The sequence below is a fragment of the Anas platyrhynchos genome, chromosome 23 (genome assembly GCF_047663525.1).
Source record: "Anas platyrhynchos isolate ZD024472 breed Pekin duck chromosome 23, IASCAAS_PekinDuck_T2T, whole genome shotgun sequence".
In the NCBI taxonomy this organism is placed as follows: Eukaryota; Metazoa; Chordata; class Aves; order Anseriformes; family Anatidae; genus Anas; species Anas platyrhynchos.
Window position 1 is genome coordinate 7,743,493 of NC_092609.1, and position 17,221 is coordinate 7,760,713.

Here is a 17,221-nt window from a genome sequence, read left to right on the forward strand (position 1 = left end):
TGGGGGCACACCAAAACAAGTAGAACAAGCAAAATACTGTGGGGTGGAGCTGACAAAACAACAAACAAACAAACAAACAACAAAAAAACAACTACCACCACAGACCACCCACTAGTGCCGTGCTTTTCATACTGAAGTGAGGAAAGAGCAGAGCATCCTTGCAGGAACTTCATGCCTCAAAACCCTCCTTTGTCACTCTTCCTGCACTTGTGTAACAGTTGCTTGCAGGTCTGTTTCCTTTCTTATTTCAGGACTGGAAGATGGCTTCATGGACAAAACAGACTTGGCTTGGGGAAGAGTAATTGAATTTATTGCCAACTGATCACAAAGTAGGACAGTGAGAATTTAAAAACTTTAAAACCAACCAACCAACCAACCAACCAACCAACCAAACAGAAAACCACCTCGCCACACTACCTCCATCCCAGGCTAAACCTCAGTCTTGATTCTTCTATCTATTTCCCACGGAGCAGTGGGGGGTGGTTGGAGGATGTTGGGGACTGGAGGTTGCAGGCTCTGCTGCTCCTTCATCGTATTTGGCAATTTTATTGATGGTAGCGCTCCCCACCCCTCCCATCCCCTCTTTTCCCTTCCCTCCACTCCCCTGCCCTCCCCTATGCTCCCTGTTCTTTCTGACCAACAGTATGATAGATTCGGGTGGGTGGTCAGCACGTGGGGCTACGGGGAGAGGACATGTACACAAAGATTTGGCTCCAGATCCAAAATGTCATGTATCTGGCAATTTTATTTATGGTAGCACTCCCCTCCCCTCCCCTCTTTTGCCTCCCCTCCCCTCTTTTGCCTCCCCTCCCCTCCCCTCCCCTCCCCTCCCCTCCCCTCCCCTCCCCTCCCCTCCCCTCCCCTCTTTTGCCTCCTCTCCCCACTTTTGCCTCCCCTCCCCCCCATCCCCTCCCCTCCCCTCCCGTCTCCTCCCCTCCCCTACACCCCCTCCCCTATGCTCCCTGTCCCTATGCTCTGCTACACTCCCCTCCCCTATACTACCCTACACACTCCTACACTCCCCTCCCCTATCCTACCCTAAACTCCCGTTCGCTACACTGCCCTACATTACCCTATGCCCCCCTCCCCTACACTCTCCTACACTCCCCTCCCGTATCCTACCCTACACTCCCCTAAACTCCGATCCCCTACACTACCCTATACTCTCCTATGCTCCCCTCCCCTCTAACACGCTACACTACGCTATGCTACCCTACCCTACCCTACCCTACCCTACCCTACCCTACCCTACCCTACCCTACCCTACCCTACCCTACCCTACCCTACCCTACCCTACCCTACCCTACCCTACCCTACCCTACCCTACCCTACCCTACCCTACCCCACCCTATCCTATCCTATCCTATCCTATCCTATCCTATCCTATCCTATCCTATCCTATCCTATCCTATCCTATCCTACCCTCCCCCTGCCCTCCCCTCCCCTCCCCTCCCCTCCCTTCCTTTTATTCCCTCCCCTTCCCTCCCCTCTTGTCTTCTTCTCTCCTCTCTTCTTTCTTTCGGGTAACTTCAAATCGCTTCAGTCGTTCTCATAGCTCCTATCCCTGGCTGATTCACGGGAACCCATCAGCAGCAACCAGAAGCGCTCCAGCTGCTGTGTCACTGGTCGAGCAACAGTCTCCAACTGGGAATCGCTGACTTCCTTGTGTGGCTCAGACAGGTGCCTTGCAGTTCCACCGTGGCCTGGACGTTTCCTCTTGCTGTGTCCCCACCTACAGCGCACTTCTGCTTAGAAGCAGCAGCAGGCTTTGCAAGATGTCCCACTCCTTCCATTTTCAGTGGTTTAGCTTGGCTAGCCGGGTGGTGTCTGTCAATAGAAGACAACAACGAGATTTGGGTTAGAAACAGCTAACTGAGTAGTTCCTTTGCACAAGGGCAAGGAATATTTACCCCTTCCTACTGGAGGCTGCAGTGTCAGAGATAATGACGGGTCCTTCCGAGAGCTTTGAAATATCCCTTGGGGATGCTGAGTCCAGAGGACCAGAGCAAACCTGTCTAAAGTACACCGTGGAATCACTCGGAATGACTTCCTAGCAGAAGCATGTGTCTGATATGGCTTCAGCTGCTTGCAGTGTTCTTCTTCACCTCCTACCTAAATTCAGATGAGAGATCTCAATGAAGATGGAAAGGTTGAGAAATAGAGAAATCACTGATGTGCTTTGAGAACTTCTAAGGACTGAGTACTGCATCAATCCCATGTTGTAACATTAAGGATTGGTTAGAAAAGCAAACGTTCAAAACAAGGAAAGGGGAAGAACAAGTAAGCTTTCTTAAAGTATCTATTCTATTTAAGGTATCTTTAAAGAAGTAAATAAGTACTGAAATATATATGCAGATAGAGAGAGAGAGAGAGAGAGAGAGATACAGAAACCTAAGAGTCTGCTGTGCAGGTTAGCTTCTTGCTCTCTTTTCTAAAAGTCACAGTGAATGCAGCATCTGTGTGCGTTACAAGCATTACCCTCAGTCCAGCACAGGTACACACGAGAGGTCAGCCTGCAGGTTGCGGAGGCAAAGCAACTGCTCTGGCTGGATGTGAAGAGCCAAGACAGAAGTTGCTGTCAGGGAAAAGATACACAGAGGGGATGAAAAAGACGGAGTGTGCTTCCGACCTTCACAACTTCTAAGCAAGCGGAGATGAGGTTGTGGAAGAAGCAAATAAGCTGTCGATCTAGAAGCAGCCTGAAGATTGTCCTTAAGCAGGGCCTTGCATTCTTCATTTTTACAGCATTGCTTGCCTTCAAGTGCACAACGATGATTTTATGAACTTTCTACCACTACAGAAATGCACCGGATTCTTTCACAAAACTTACGGGTGGTACTTGGCAATATTGGTCAGCATTCTCTATTTCCTTCTTCATCTCAATTCTCTTTTGGCCTGTGAAGCTTTCCAGATCAGAGGAGAAGATCCACGGTAATACGGAGCTTTGGATACTGCAAAGGAAACGAAGAATCCTACTGACAACTCTTTTCAACCTCGCCTGCAAGCATCACAGAAAAGAACACCGAAAGAACACCGCTTTATCATGGGAAGCATAAATTGGAGCATAGGTGTCCTATAGCTGAAGCGAGGTGAAGCAGGTTCCACACAAGGTGAAGGAGCACACCCATAAGCATTTCCATAAAGCCGTGTTTTCAAACAAAGGGTTAAGATTTAGATTTTCTTACAAGTGAAGAATGAAGAAATAAAAGAAAAAGAAAATTACCAGGACATCCAGTTTTCCTCTAGCTTGCTTTGCTTCTTTCCGAATCTGAGTCTGGAGTGACAGTCAGGGAGCAGCGTTGTGCAGAAATGCCAAAGCCTCCCCAGCTGGTTGTACCTTCATCAGCAAGGCCTTTGATACTGCTGCCTCCTCAGCAACATCAGCCATTTCCGAGGAAAGCTGGTGTCCATCAGGTCAAATAGGAATGGGAAATCCCTCTTGCCACAACTTCACACTCACACCAGAGTTGGCAGGACAGGCCGATGGACAGAGAAGCGTCTGCAAGAGTGTTAGAAAACAGACTTTAGATTTCCGTCAACCCAGGAAGAATTACTTGCTCATCCCTTCAAAGTGAACTCTGAGTAGAAGGAGGGGATCCCAAGCTGCATTCCTGACATCTATGCTGCAAAGTCATCCAATGGGACATGTTACTGGACCAGCCTGTTACGAACAGAAACAGGACTTTGAGGTTATGCTGTTGGATTAGAATTAAGCTCAAAGAGTTAGTCCTTTGACGTGTTTTTGTTTGCAAGTGTTTTCACTGCTTCCCAGACAATGTCTCCAGCAAGCTAGCTGCTTGCTTCATTTGTTCTGTTCTGTTCTCTTCTGTTCTTTTTGATTCTGTTTTGTTTTGTTTTCTCAGCCAGGATTCTTAGAGAAATGAGATTAAAGTGATCATATTGTATGTCCACCCATCCCTCCCTCCCCTTCGCTTGTCCAGAGCTTTTACCTCGTCCAGCAGCTTGAATGAGCTCGGTCCTAGGCGCAGTTGTGTCCAAGCCATTCTGTTCCTAGACGTGTTGTGAGAACAGACAGCTAAGTAGTGGGGAGAGGACGTGCTGCTGTCTGCAGTGTGACCTCAGCGCTTACCAAACAGTAGGGAATACACAGAGAAGGGCCTTAGGAGAACTTCAAGCCCCAGATACGTTTTATGTGGAAACCATATTTCCCAAGATAACACTGGACACAACTGCATAATCAAAAGGGATTCATTTCTTGGTTCATTCAACTCCTAGGTTTTAGTTTTAAAACATGTCTGTCTTGGCTTAAAGCACTCTTCCAATCTCTATTTCCAGTTCCTAGGATTTCCTGAAATAGGGAATCCCACTTTTTCCTTTTACAATCTCCCAGTCTCTTCTTTTTTACCTCTCCCCAAGAAACTTAGCACTGCTCTCTTCATACTTGACAACTAGATATGGAGCTGTATCAGCCAGAAGGAAGTTTCCTTCACACTTGCTGCTTCTTACAGTATCTGGGCTCTTACCTTTACACTTACTCACCCTTCCTACATTAGCACAAAGAAAGCTGTTTGGGAGATCTGATGTCTTGTTTTCCAGAAACTGCCCTGAATCACCTTTACGAGAGCTGTCCCACGCTGCGAGCACAAGTCTTGCAGTCTGGCCAGATATTTGCCTTCTAAGTCAATAACCAAATCTGTTACAAAGGTAAGAACATGTAATTAATGGAAAGGAAAACATTTTATTTTCATCACAGTTCACTTTTTTTAGTTAAGTTAAGAACATGTAATTAATGGAAAGGAAATCCTTTTATCCTTTTATTTTGATCCAAATTCACTATTTTTTTTTTTTTTTTTTTTTCTAGACCAAGAATGAACCGTGGAGAACCACCAAAACTCAGGAGAGAAATGAAATGACAAATGTTAAGGTCAGGAAGCTTGCCGACTGCCATTGCTACCCTGAAAGCAGATGGAGTGCATCTTCATACGCCACAGCCTGAGACACTAGTTGACAGGCCAGCCCGTGTGAGGAAGTCCATTGCTGCCTGAATTTTAACATGACAGGGGGACTCTTAAGCCTCTTGTTTATGCTTTAGTACTTGCGGTCTATGGGAGGACCACAGCACACTCTTCTCTGTCTCCCCTTATTTGTTCATCGTCTGTAGGAAGAAGAGAACGTGCAGAGGCCCTCACCCGTACATTGGGTCTGTTCTCACTCTGTGCAGCTCCATCATTGAGCAAAGTACCAACCTTGAGGCTTCTGTAAGGACTTGACACAAACTACAGAATACTACAATGAAGCATTCACAACAAAACCACATTTTTTTCCTCAGCCAAGCATCAAAACACTTACAGAAGGGCATGGTCCCTCTCTGTGCTCCTCAAGGGGAGATCCACAAATCCTCACGTGGTTTCATCGCATCCAGCACCCTTCTCTGTGCCTCCCAGCTAAACGTGCACAGAGGCAGCTGTTGCCAAAGTGCTGTGGTGACACAATTCAGTTCTGTTTCTGAAGTCATCACCGCAGGCGCCTCCCAGTGACGGCACAACACTCTCTGTTGCTAATGCGTCTGTCTCAGAAACAGCTAGGGAAGTACCACTATGCCCAAACTGACTTGAATTAGAGTAGTTCAAACATTATTCCCTGCTCCCCTACATCTGTGGAAGGTGGGTGATCAATCTTTTCCTTGAGAAAGGACTACAGAGCAAAAGAGCTTGATTCTGAGACGTTGCCCGTCCTTGTAGAGCAGTTCACCTTTGATTTCCATGTCAGAAAAAAGAAGGTGAAATCAACAATTCCCTTCCTCTGAGCTGGGAATAGGAAAGAAGCCCAATTCTCCAGGAAGCCTTCAAAAGGAAACTCTGCATTTCTTTGTTAAACACCTTGTTTAATTTCTTGAAAGAAATCTTTCCCAGGACTTTGCAACTGCGGTGGTTCAAAGCGGGTGGGCAGCCGAGTTCCACCACGGCCGCTCTCTCACTCCCCCTCCTCAAAGGGAAAGGGGGAGAAAATACGATGCAAAGGGCTCCAGGGCTGAGATAAGGACAGGGCGATGGCTCAACAAGTATCGTGACGGGCAAAGCAGACTCAGCAGAGTGACCCTCAGGGTCCCTCCCTGCCCCTGCTCCCCGTGGGGTCCCTCCCACGGGATGCCGCCCTTCCCCAGCTGATCCCACACGGGCTGCCCACAGGCAGCAGCTCCTCAAGCACTGCTCCCACACGGCTCCGTCCCACGGGCTCCATCCATCCATCCATCCCCCAGGAGCAAACTGCTCCAGCACGGGTCCCCCACGGCTGGGCGGCAGCTCCCCCCAGCCCCCCTGCTCCTGCGGGGGCTCCTCTCCATGGCTGCAGCTGCGGCCCGGGGCCTGCTCCTGCGGGGGCTCTCCACAGGCCGCAGCCTCCTCCAGGCCACAGCCACCTGCTCCACCGGGGGCTCCTCCACCCACAGGGGGGCAGCAGCGTGGAGATCTGCTCCATGGGGGACCCATGGGTGCAGGGGGACAGCCTGCTCCACCAGGGGCCTCTCCCTGCACAGCCCGCAGGGGAACTGCTGCTGTGAGCCTGGAGCACCTCCTGCCTCCTGCTGCACTCACCTTGGGGGCTGCAGGGCTGCTTCTCACTCCTTGCTCTTCCAGCTTCTGTTGTGCAGCAGTATTTCCCCCTTCTTACATCTGCTCTCCCAGAGGTGCAAACAACATCGCTTATTGGCTCAGCTCTGGCAAGCGCCGGGGCCCTTTTGGAGCTATCTGGAGCTGGCTGTTGTCTGGACTGTTCTCACAGACGCCATCCCTGCAGGCCCCTGCTACCAAACCCTTGCCACGTAAATCCGATCGAAGTGTGTGCAGCAATTACAAAGCCGCTGTGCTTTGGGCTGTCATGATCCTTCTGCAAGTGCAGGGGAGGTGCAGGGTTGCTTTTCATTTCCAAAAGGAGGAAGAAAGCCTCCAACCCCACTGGACCTCAGCCACTTGCAGGATCCAAGCAACGCTCCCCACTTTCAGTTATCTCCCTCCCATGCACACAGTGGGAGCAAGGTTGAACAAGCACATTTTTGAAAATGTTTATCTTAATGAAGAATAAAAGAAGTCTACAACACCCAATCCCTCTGTGCACCCAAGGCAAAAATCGTGGACTATTCTGCCTCAACACTATTTTCAGACCCAATTTGTCAAGTCATCTAGCAGAGGATTTCTCTCTTGTTCACTCACTAGCTTAGTAGAGCACCAGTTTACATAGGTGCTGGAGCAGATTCCTCAACCATCTGAAGGGACTTGATCCCAGAAAAGTTCAAAACTGCAGATGACTCATGATTTTGTGGTGAAGCATCTATTAAATGAGAGCTGTTCCGCTTAGGGCACAGTGAGACAATGTGAGAAGAACCCTGTATCTCACTGATTGAGGCTTTATAACGCTACAGAATTGTCATTCAACAATAAATGGAAAGTGCAGGAGATATGTTCTTTCTTCCTCCTTTCCCTGCCATACATTAGCAGAGAGATTGTGGTGGGATATAGGTTCAGAGCCTCACAGAAGAAGGATTTGAACCCAGGCTCTCCACAGTCTGCACCACTGCCTTCCTGATGGCTTTTGACTATTTTATTTTATTTTATTTTATTTTATTTTATTTTATTTTATTTTATTTTATTTTATTTTATTAGTATTATTATTCTTCTTTTTCTGGGTGGTGTCTAAGTCTTGGGGGGAAGAACAAACTGTGGGAGGAGGGAATGCTACTACTGTCTGTGACAGTGGTGATTTCTGGACAGTGTTAGCAACAGAGCTTCTGCAGAGAAGAGAAAATGCCAGGCAGTCTCTGTTGGTATTCCATGTACTGAGTACTGAGTGCAGTTTTGGGCTCCGCAGTATAAGAAAAAGACATAAACCTGTTAGAGAGTGTCGAAAGAAGGGCAACAAACAAGAGGGTCTCTTTTAACAGGGGGATTGAGGTTTGTGGCAAGGTTTTGGTAGCAATTTAGGGGCTGCACTGTGCTGGACACAGCAACAGACGCACCATAAGCCAAAGTCAGACAATAAGCCAAGGTGTGTTCACGTGTGGTTTACTGTGGTTTACGTGTGGTTTACGTATAGAAGAAAGTTTTTGCCTAGTGGTGAGTATACTGCAGATTTGCTGCATTGTTCTAAATTAAATAGCAAGATAAGTGATGGCATCGTAGGCTGGGAAAATATTTCTAGAGTATTAGCGCATTTTGAGCATCATTTTAACTGTTTATGCAAACATGAAGATTATTAAAATCAGTGTTTATTTATGTCTGTATGTAAACAGGTGATCATGTTGTATAGCATGCAGTAAATGGTTTGTGAATGCTGCTTGAAGAATGAAAAGAGTAAGTCAGCTCCACAAGGAATAAATGAATTTTTTTTATTTGTGCAATGCAGAGATTAGAATTAGACCAACAGCATGGAACCAAAGTCTTGCTCTGTGCCTTTTATCTGTAGGACAGTTCATGGAGGCTTCAGCAGCCCTATCTGTTTTCTAGCACTCTGAAATGTCCTCTGTGGTGCTGCACCCAGTTGAAAGCCTGCACTGATTGTGCTGAACTTTCCTAACAGGAGGCACGGGTCCTTCGTCGGATGCTGGCTGGGGATGTATGCTGCGATGCGGGCAGATGATGCTGGCCCAAGCACTGATCTGCAGACACTTAGGGAGAGGTGAGTGCTGGTCCTGAGGGAACTTCGGTATTGTCTGCAGACGCTTCTTCGTAAGTACTCCATTAAAAGCACAAACCCTGAATTTATTAGTGAGACTTTCTTTGATGCCCTGGTAACAGTTCCTAATGAATCAATTCATATTCAGCTGGGTGAAATCATCCCAGCCTGAAGCAGAGAAATAGGCATAGAAGGAGAACAAATGGGGAATCCTGTCGCCATTATTTTATAAACCTTTTAGTGGAACACCCAAGTTGAGGCCAAGGGAAAACCTGCCACCGTGGGACAGTGCTCTTACCCTTCTCTTCACTCCTCACTTGTCAGCAGCACGAGGTCCAAACCCCCCTGGTGCAAGCTCTTAAGCATGCATGTCACATCCCAGGGTGCTGCCAGTGGAGTGTTTGGACTTTCTGTATGGATCTTATGTTGTTATTTAATGGGTGCTTAGAAATCCAACAAGGTCTAAACACAGCCTGTACTTTTAAATAATCTTGGAAGCTCAGAGATACTGGAATGGCTATCAACACGCAGCATGATCCGTCAGAATATGTTTGCAGTTGATGTTTTTGTTTTGTTTTATTTTCCCTGTTTTTACAATCTAGCCTATGATGATAAAGGGCAGCTTGATGATAAATAACAAGCTTGGAATTCTAGGAGCTCTACACAAAATGTAAATATTCGAGATGAATTGAAATGTCTTTTAACATCTCATTATAAAGCTTTCTGCTGTCTAGACATTTGATCAGTGTAATGAAAACGTCACCATTTTTTATTCTATATCAATTTTTCCTTTCAGATTGGCAATGGGAAAAACACAAAAAACAACCAGAAGAATATCACAGAATCCTACGATGCTTTCTTGACAGGAAGGCTTGCTGTTATTCAATCCACCAGATGGGTAAGAACAAACATAAACTTTCAGGTTTTTTCCACTGAAATTTCTACTGTGTTGAATCACTAATTTGCAGTATGTTAATTCATAATTTTAAAAAGTGGATGTGAAGACAAGGTGTATGCTTATACAAAAATAAAAAGGTATGCAGATGGGCGCAAAGACTAGTAGTACAGAAACATTCCCTGAGACCTAAATAAAGCCATGTACTAGAATGTAGCTCTTGATAAACTCTGTAAGCCTTGGGTACCAGAGTCAGTAATGTTAGAATAGACAGTCTTGTAGCTTATTGCTGTAATTTGTAATAAAGGGCACTAACATTTGCTAACTTGTAATTCTCGTTATAGTTTAGAAGCCTTTTGTTTATTAAAGAAACTGGCACTCCCTAAGTTTTGAAAAGAGCATAGATTGAGAAAATAATTGTTATTGCTAAATACAGATTGCAGTTACTCTAGAATGTTTGACAGTCACGGTATTTACTGTATATTGTTCCCACATTCTTTATGGTCTCATTTTTCTTTGATTTTGTGTCCGTGTGTCTTTTTTTCACTGTGAAAACAGCACAGGTGGGTGTTGGAGAGGGGAAGTCAATTGGAGAATGGTTTGGACCAAATACAGTTGCTCAAGTACTAAAGTAAGTGAGATCATACCAGTCTCATTCAGAACGTACTCCCCTGGGGCAGCCAAGAGAAGGCCCAGGCAGAGTTTTGAAGGCTGCATCTCCCCCTGTCCCACAGTCAGGAATGTACTTGCCATCTATTTACAAGTGCAGCATGGAATGTCATGCCACAGCTCGGTGTGCAGGTACTGAGTTGGGAATGGGTGACCTCTAAATTTTAATAAAGGAAGAGCCTGAGGAGAAGAAACTGCAGGAAAGTCTCCTGCTATGCCGTCTGCATGCCCTCACCAGTCACACCACAGATGTATATTCCTTTCTGCACAGTGGCACAGCTCTGGCAGGTCGAGAGTGCCACCGTGTAGGTCGGAGTGGTGGTGTGAAACATCAGAGAGAAGCCATCTCGGCTGAGGAGGGAACTGAGCTGCAATTCCTCCCTTTCTGAGCAGCAGTTCTGCCAGCAAGGCTACTGGATAAAGATGGGCAGCTCCTCATAGTCTGGGAGCCACACTGAAAGGAACTGAGGCTGCTCAGTTCTCCAGGGGTACGTGGAGGTGTCTTACCTCAGGCAGGGGCTAGGCTACAGGTCCTGCGAGCTCAGCAGCAAGTCTTTGACACCCTGGAACAGGCACATGATCTGAAGAGGGAGGGGAGCTGAAGCATGCCCTGGACTCCAGATCTTTCATGGCCAAGTTTTTCATGGTGAAACGCTCACCCCCATTTCTTTCTGGCTTATTTGAAACAGCTAATTCTGCCAGTGCAGCTTAAGAGTGTAGCTCTGTCGTGGTTTAACCCGGCCGGCAGCCAAACACCACGCAGCTGTTCGCTCACCCTCCCCCCTCCCTCTCTGGGACGGGGGAGAGAAATGGAAAGTGAAGCCCGTCAGTTGAGATAAAGACAGTTTAATAAGACAGGAAAATAATAATAACAAAATAATACTAATAATAATAACAATAATAATAACATGGTGATAATAGGGAAATAATAATAATATGTACAAACAAGTGATGCACAATGCAATTGCTCACCACTCGCTGACCGATGCCCAGCCTAACTCCGAGCAGTCCGGCCCCGTCCCCCCGGCTAGCCACCCCTATATATTGTTTAGCATGACGTCAGATGGTATGGAATACCCCTTTGGCTAGTTTGGGTCACCTGTCCCGGGTCTGTCCCCTCCCAGCTCTTACTGCACCCCCAGCCTGCCCGTTGGCAGGGCAGAGCAAAAGGCTGAGATGTCCTTGGCTTAGTATAAGCACTGCTCTGCAACAATTAAAGCATCGGGGTGTTATCAGCACTCTTCTCATCCTAAGCCAAAACACAGCATTCCACCAGCTACTAGGAAGAAAATTAATTCTGTTCTAACTGAAACCAGGACAAGCTCCCTTCCCCAAAGGTTTGGATTTTGCAGAAGTGGACATAAAACTGTGTGCTGCTGTCTCCCACTGAAGTTTTGGTGCCCCAAACCCTTAGCTGATTTAGCTTTTAACGCCCCATTTCTGCTGTGCACGCAGGCTCAGGCAGAAGTAATTCCACTGAATTCAGTGGAATTTCTTAAGCAAAAAGTAATCTGCAAAACTGGCATAGGAATTTTTTTCTTTTCCAAATGAGAAAAGACACAATTGGGCAAGAACCCATTGCAGAGACTGTCGAGTGCAATAAAAAGTAATAAACTTGATGTAGTTGAACTGTTACTGTCACTGCACTTAGCAGTAAGACAAAAGAGTTTGCACATGGTGCAGCGCATATGTTTTTCCTGGTACCACTCAGTACCTATTTTTCTAAAGATATTAAACATTTAATGTTTAAAGTTTTCTTTTTCTTACATGGAGACTTTAAAAAATGCAGAAAGGATGTTTTTTCTTAAGAAAAAAAAATAAATAAATGGTTCTGAGTGTAAAGCTACCTTTTTGATCCAACTAGTTTATATTAATTAGTACCTTAATGTTTTCTAGGAAGCTTGCTTTATTTGATGAATGGAATTCATTAGCAGTTTATGTATCTATGGACAATACGGTGGTCATTGAAGACATCAGGAAGTGACACCTCATCAGTTTTCTGGTAACAGTTTCTGATTTGACTCCATTTGCCAGCATGTATCTAAACATGAACAAATACTTGGGGGGCCATGGGTTTGTCTTGCAAGGGTAAGAAGAGGGAAGAAGGACATACAAACTCAGTTGTGTTTTTTTGATCCCTGATGCCAACTTCGTGCTCACATCACTGGATGTGAAGAGCTCCTTGAAGAATTTCTACTGTCATCATTGCTGCCATTTCATTTCTCTGGCGTTTTATAGGCAAAGCTTGACACTATTAATAACATTAATAGGACATGTCACTGCAGTCTTAAATTGTCATCCCCCAATCATTGATCTAACGTCTCACTTGGACGTGCCAGCACATACTGTCTGCTAGAATTACTTCTACTAAATAGCTGTAATTGCCATGCCCGGCTCGTTTTGTCTTGGGTGCCCTATAAAGATCCCTGGCAAACTAGCTTAATTCACTACTGAGAGGAAGATCTGCTTTGTGTTCCTCTGTGCGTTGACTGATTTCTAGTTTTATTCCCGCAGAAAAAATGTGCTGGTGCCCTCCTCAGAGCAGCAGCGCGTCCCACAGCAGTGCACATTTGCACAGAAGTGCTCTTGGCCGAAGCAAGAAGGCAGGAGGACTCTGCACAGGCTGGAAAGCCCTCTTGCTTATTATACCTCTACGACTAGGGATAAATCACATAAATCCCGTATATATTGATGCATTTAAAGTAAGGTTTTCTTTCAATTCATTGCTCGTTACTGTCAAATAAGTTTGGGTATGTGTGATGTCAGTAAAGAAATGAATTACAATTTCCTTTATTCCTTTTGAACTCCTAGGAATGCTTTAAGATGCCACAGTCTTTGGGAGCATTAGGAGGGAAACCAAATAATGCCTATTATTTCATAGGATTTTTAGGTAAGGAAAAAAGAAACTTATTCCAAATGTGCAGATGATCAAAAGAGAACATTTTTTGAAGGGGAAATAGTAAGGGGTCTAAGCGTGAACCTCTAGAAGTAAAGAAAGATGAGAATAGAATAAAATAAATGAAGAAGCATATCTAAAAGAGTTTAGAAACAGTATGAGATGATCCTTAACAGGAGCAGAAAGGTAACAGCAAAGCTAGGTGTAAAAATAAGTGATGACATCAACAAGAGCAACATACTGAGAATAGCTGATAGCATTTGACAAGTGTATTGGTCAAATGTCACTTTTATTTTCTTGTATTTCAAAACTGTTTCTGATAGCAGTATCTTTTTCACCTTTTGCATACCTTCTGTTATTAAGTATTGCTCTAATTAATTTAAAATGCATTCCTTCAGATTTCACCCCACTTTGGGCCAAAATTTTGCAACCCTATTTTGTCCTTTTGTAAAACCTAACCTGTTTTAGTTAGGCTTTTTTGTTCCAATTTCTGAATGAATGCCTAATGGGATTACAGATTGCATCTGTGAACATCCTGTACCTTTTAATCTGTCAAATGTTAGTGTTTACAACACTTGAGATTTAAAAAAAAAAAAAAAAAAAGTACTGGATCTCACATGGAAAAATAAAAGTATGTGACAAAGATAGAACATAACCAACCAAAAAATTACAGTAATAGGTGACAATAGGAAGTTATACTAAATACCCTGTGGGAAACGCTGTGTCTAAACCTTCCGATTCTCTTAAAGAATCCCTAGCTGGAAAGTCTAGATTATACTGACTGCGATGGCAATCTAATTTCTATTTTACAGTTCTGGACCAAGTGCTTATTAATGTCACTTGCTTATTTTTAACATACGGCTTTTACCCATCCAGGCAATGAGCTGATCTATCTGGACCCTCACACCACTCAAAGCTTTGTAGATTCAGAAGAAAATGGCACGGTTGACGATGAGAGTTTCCACTGCCAGGAAGCCCCACATAGAATGAAGATCATGAATTTGGACCCTTCAGTAGCTTTAGTAAGTGTCAGGAAATCTTGAATGCATGTACTTTATCTCAAAGTAATGTCTCTCTACATTGGTAAGGGCAGCAATGCATCTCCTTGAACAGAACCAAGATCACAAAGCTGTCTTCTGTGATCAACACATAGTAGTTTGTACATAACTACATGGAGAATCTTAGGGCAAGTGGGGAGCTGTCTGTACTGTAGGAGCTCGCTTTGTTTTCTTTACTGAGCAGCTTTTACTTCTTTCAAGAGGCATTATAATGGTCAGAGCAAGGAACTGAAACAGGTTTATGTGTTTTATTCTATCACTACTTTATGTTTGGTCACCTCTAGACAAGTTACTTAAACTTACTTTCTATCATAAGTTGAAAATGTTTAAGTGGAATTATTGTATTTCACCCCAAATTACAAATACAAATGTATTATTTGTAATTCACCCAAAATGTCATGGGGGTACTGTGGTATTTGAAAAAATTGGATCTGATCCCATGCCAGTATCCTGTGATTGGGTGATTGGCAGTTGTCACCAGTGGGATGTGTTTCTAAAGCTTTAAACAATCTGTAAAGATACCGGTATCTGTCATTCATTCACATACCTGCTTTTTAATACTGCTGCTTTTGAGAAAGTTTTTTTGTTTTGTTTTGTTTTGTTTTAATACTTAACTACGTAACTGTGCAAAATGTGGCATGATGCAACGAGACAGACAAAATCATAATGAAGAGCAAATATTTTCAGTATAGATACCAGAATGGAAATGTTCCTTAGGTGGTCCATCATCTACAAGTTTTCAGCTTCTGCTGATACCTGGACTGTAGGAACTGGGTGGCGCTCCATGGAGGAGCACACAGGAGCTGCTGCTATTTTTTGCTTGACTATTTCGTTAGGGGTTTGCAGGGCCTTGTTCTCCCCGTGGGTTCTCTCCCTAGAGCTGCCACATATTTGGAGTCTTATATCTACTGATCGTACAGGGCATTACTGTATCAGAGGTCAAACCGCCTTACCTGCTGGTACCACATACCTACCATCTGCAAAGGTAAAACTCTGTGTGTTTGTTTTTTCCCCTAAGGGCTTCTTTTGCAAAGAAGAATGTGATTTTGATAACCGGTGTAGTCTTGTACAAAAGGTAAGAGTGGGAACTTAGCATCTCGATTTGTTCTTTATAAAGTCTGGTTTTTATTGTCTGTTTTTTGTAAAATTTTCCTTTGCATTTTCCTTTGTATACAAATTGTATGAGCCATGGAGAAGAATGCATTAAAGCATCAGGGTAAGGCAATACTACTGAATTGCTAATTGGAAATTGTTCAGCACTTTACCAGCCACAAACCCTGCCAGTTGGAAAATGGGTGTAAACATCCACACTTGAAGGTGTTACTGGGTGACACTTGCTTTTAACTTCTAATTCTCACTAAATGACTAAGGTTTAACTGCCATATTGTAGTGATGTATCAATGATTTGCTTCCTGATCCTTTTTTATTGTTTGACATAATAGATTGCGTGTTCTAATTATGACTGTTAGTCCCTGCTATCTTAAAGATCTGATTCTGTAAGTGCTGCAGGCCTCTAGCTCCTGCTGATCTAGGGAGAACAGAAGGTGCTGGCTGCCACAGGAAACAGACTTGAGGATGTTTCTGCATGCAGCTGTTAAGCTAAGCACCAGACGTCTGAATGTAAAGTACCATCAACCTCTAAGGGCATTTATTTAAAAAAAAAAAAAATCATCTAAGGAAAACAGTTTGTAAATAACTGAAATACAGGACAGAAGGTAACTTCTCTTTGAAGAGGAATAGCGTTTGGCTTCAGGAACACCTTTTTTCCTGACCAAAACCTGTCCTTCAAAATCTGATGCGTTTTTTTTTTTTTTTTTTCCCCTTTGGAGGAGCTGATAGATCTGTCTTTTGTGCTATTGATCAACAGAAAACTTGAGGAGAGTTCTATGCAAGCAACTTTCTTTTAAAAAGCAGAAAATATTGTACATTCCTAGTGTGCTTGCTACCTGTAAACAAAATTACAGGTTTGCAGATATCAAAGCTGATATCAAAAGATGATAAGACTGATAATTTGTAGTACAGTTCAAGAGATCTGTCTTCCAGATGTGTTTTAACTAGGGATGTATTACAGAGACCATGGTGCTTGGATTTCACAGTATGTCTGTATAAAGACTTTTTTTTCCTGATGGACACGCGTAATTAAAAAACACTTTCAATTAAGCAGACACGTTTTGTGTTTGAAGCGTCTCCCGAGCCAGCTTTTAAAATGAAAGCATTCTGTCCTCAGGAGATTCTAAAGCAGCAGAGTCTACGGATGTTTGAGCTGGTCCAGAAGCACCCGCCACACTGGCCTCCTTTCATACCTCCAACAAAACCAGAAGTGACAACCACAGGAGCAGGTAAGGCACCGATTAAAAGCCTAATTGTGCAATGTTATGTTCCTCGTTAGCAAATAAAAGAATAATCACAGGTAGAATAACTATCCTTTGTGAGTGTCAAGCAATATATAGCAGGCATGTATCCAAACAAGCCATACAATTGCTAGCACAGATTTTTTTTTTCACTCTTCCAAAGTACTTTTCTGGAATGCGTCTTTCAAAGTTTTTTTTTTAAGTGAACAAAATCAGGCATGTCTTTAGAAGCATTTTTTTCTTTATCTTTTTTTACAGAACTCATTGAATCTACTGACAAGCTATTTGAATTGGAAGAAGAATTTGAAATCCTGAGTGTGTGAAGGAAACTGTGGTGACTCTTCTGAGTGTTGAATATATTGGTAATATTATTGCATTGACTTAAACAGCCATGTTAGCCCCGAAGTGCCTGAAATTATGGATAACAGAGCACAGAAATCTAGTAGCATCCAAAACTCCAAGGGCAGTTTAACACACAAGCTTCCCCGGATGGAAAGGCAGTAAGAGATCTTGTGATAAGATGCTTAAAGGGAATCTCTTTTTAACGTACCTTACGTGGAGACAAAAGGGCCTTTGAGATTAAGGCAAAAATACATGTATCACTGGGCACCATGTTTGGAGAAAGGGATAACCCAAATGGATATTTCTTGCTCTCATCTAATAATGCAATAGTTTAGTTCTTCAAGCAAAACTGTCTTCAGTTCAGGAGGATGTTTACTTCTGT

General features: G+C 43.9%; 1 pseudogene; it reads left to right on the forward strand.

The window, feature by feature from the left end:
* Positions 1 to 7,397: 7,397 nt before the first annotated feature.
* Positions 7,398 to 16,978, forward strand: LOC139999322 (cysteine protease ATG4A-like; annotated as a pseudogene).
* The last annotated feature ends 243 nt before the right edge of the window (positions 16,979 to 17,221 follow it).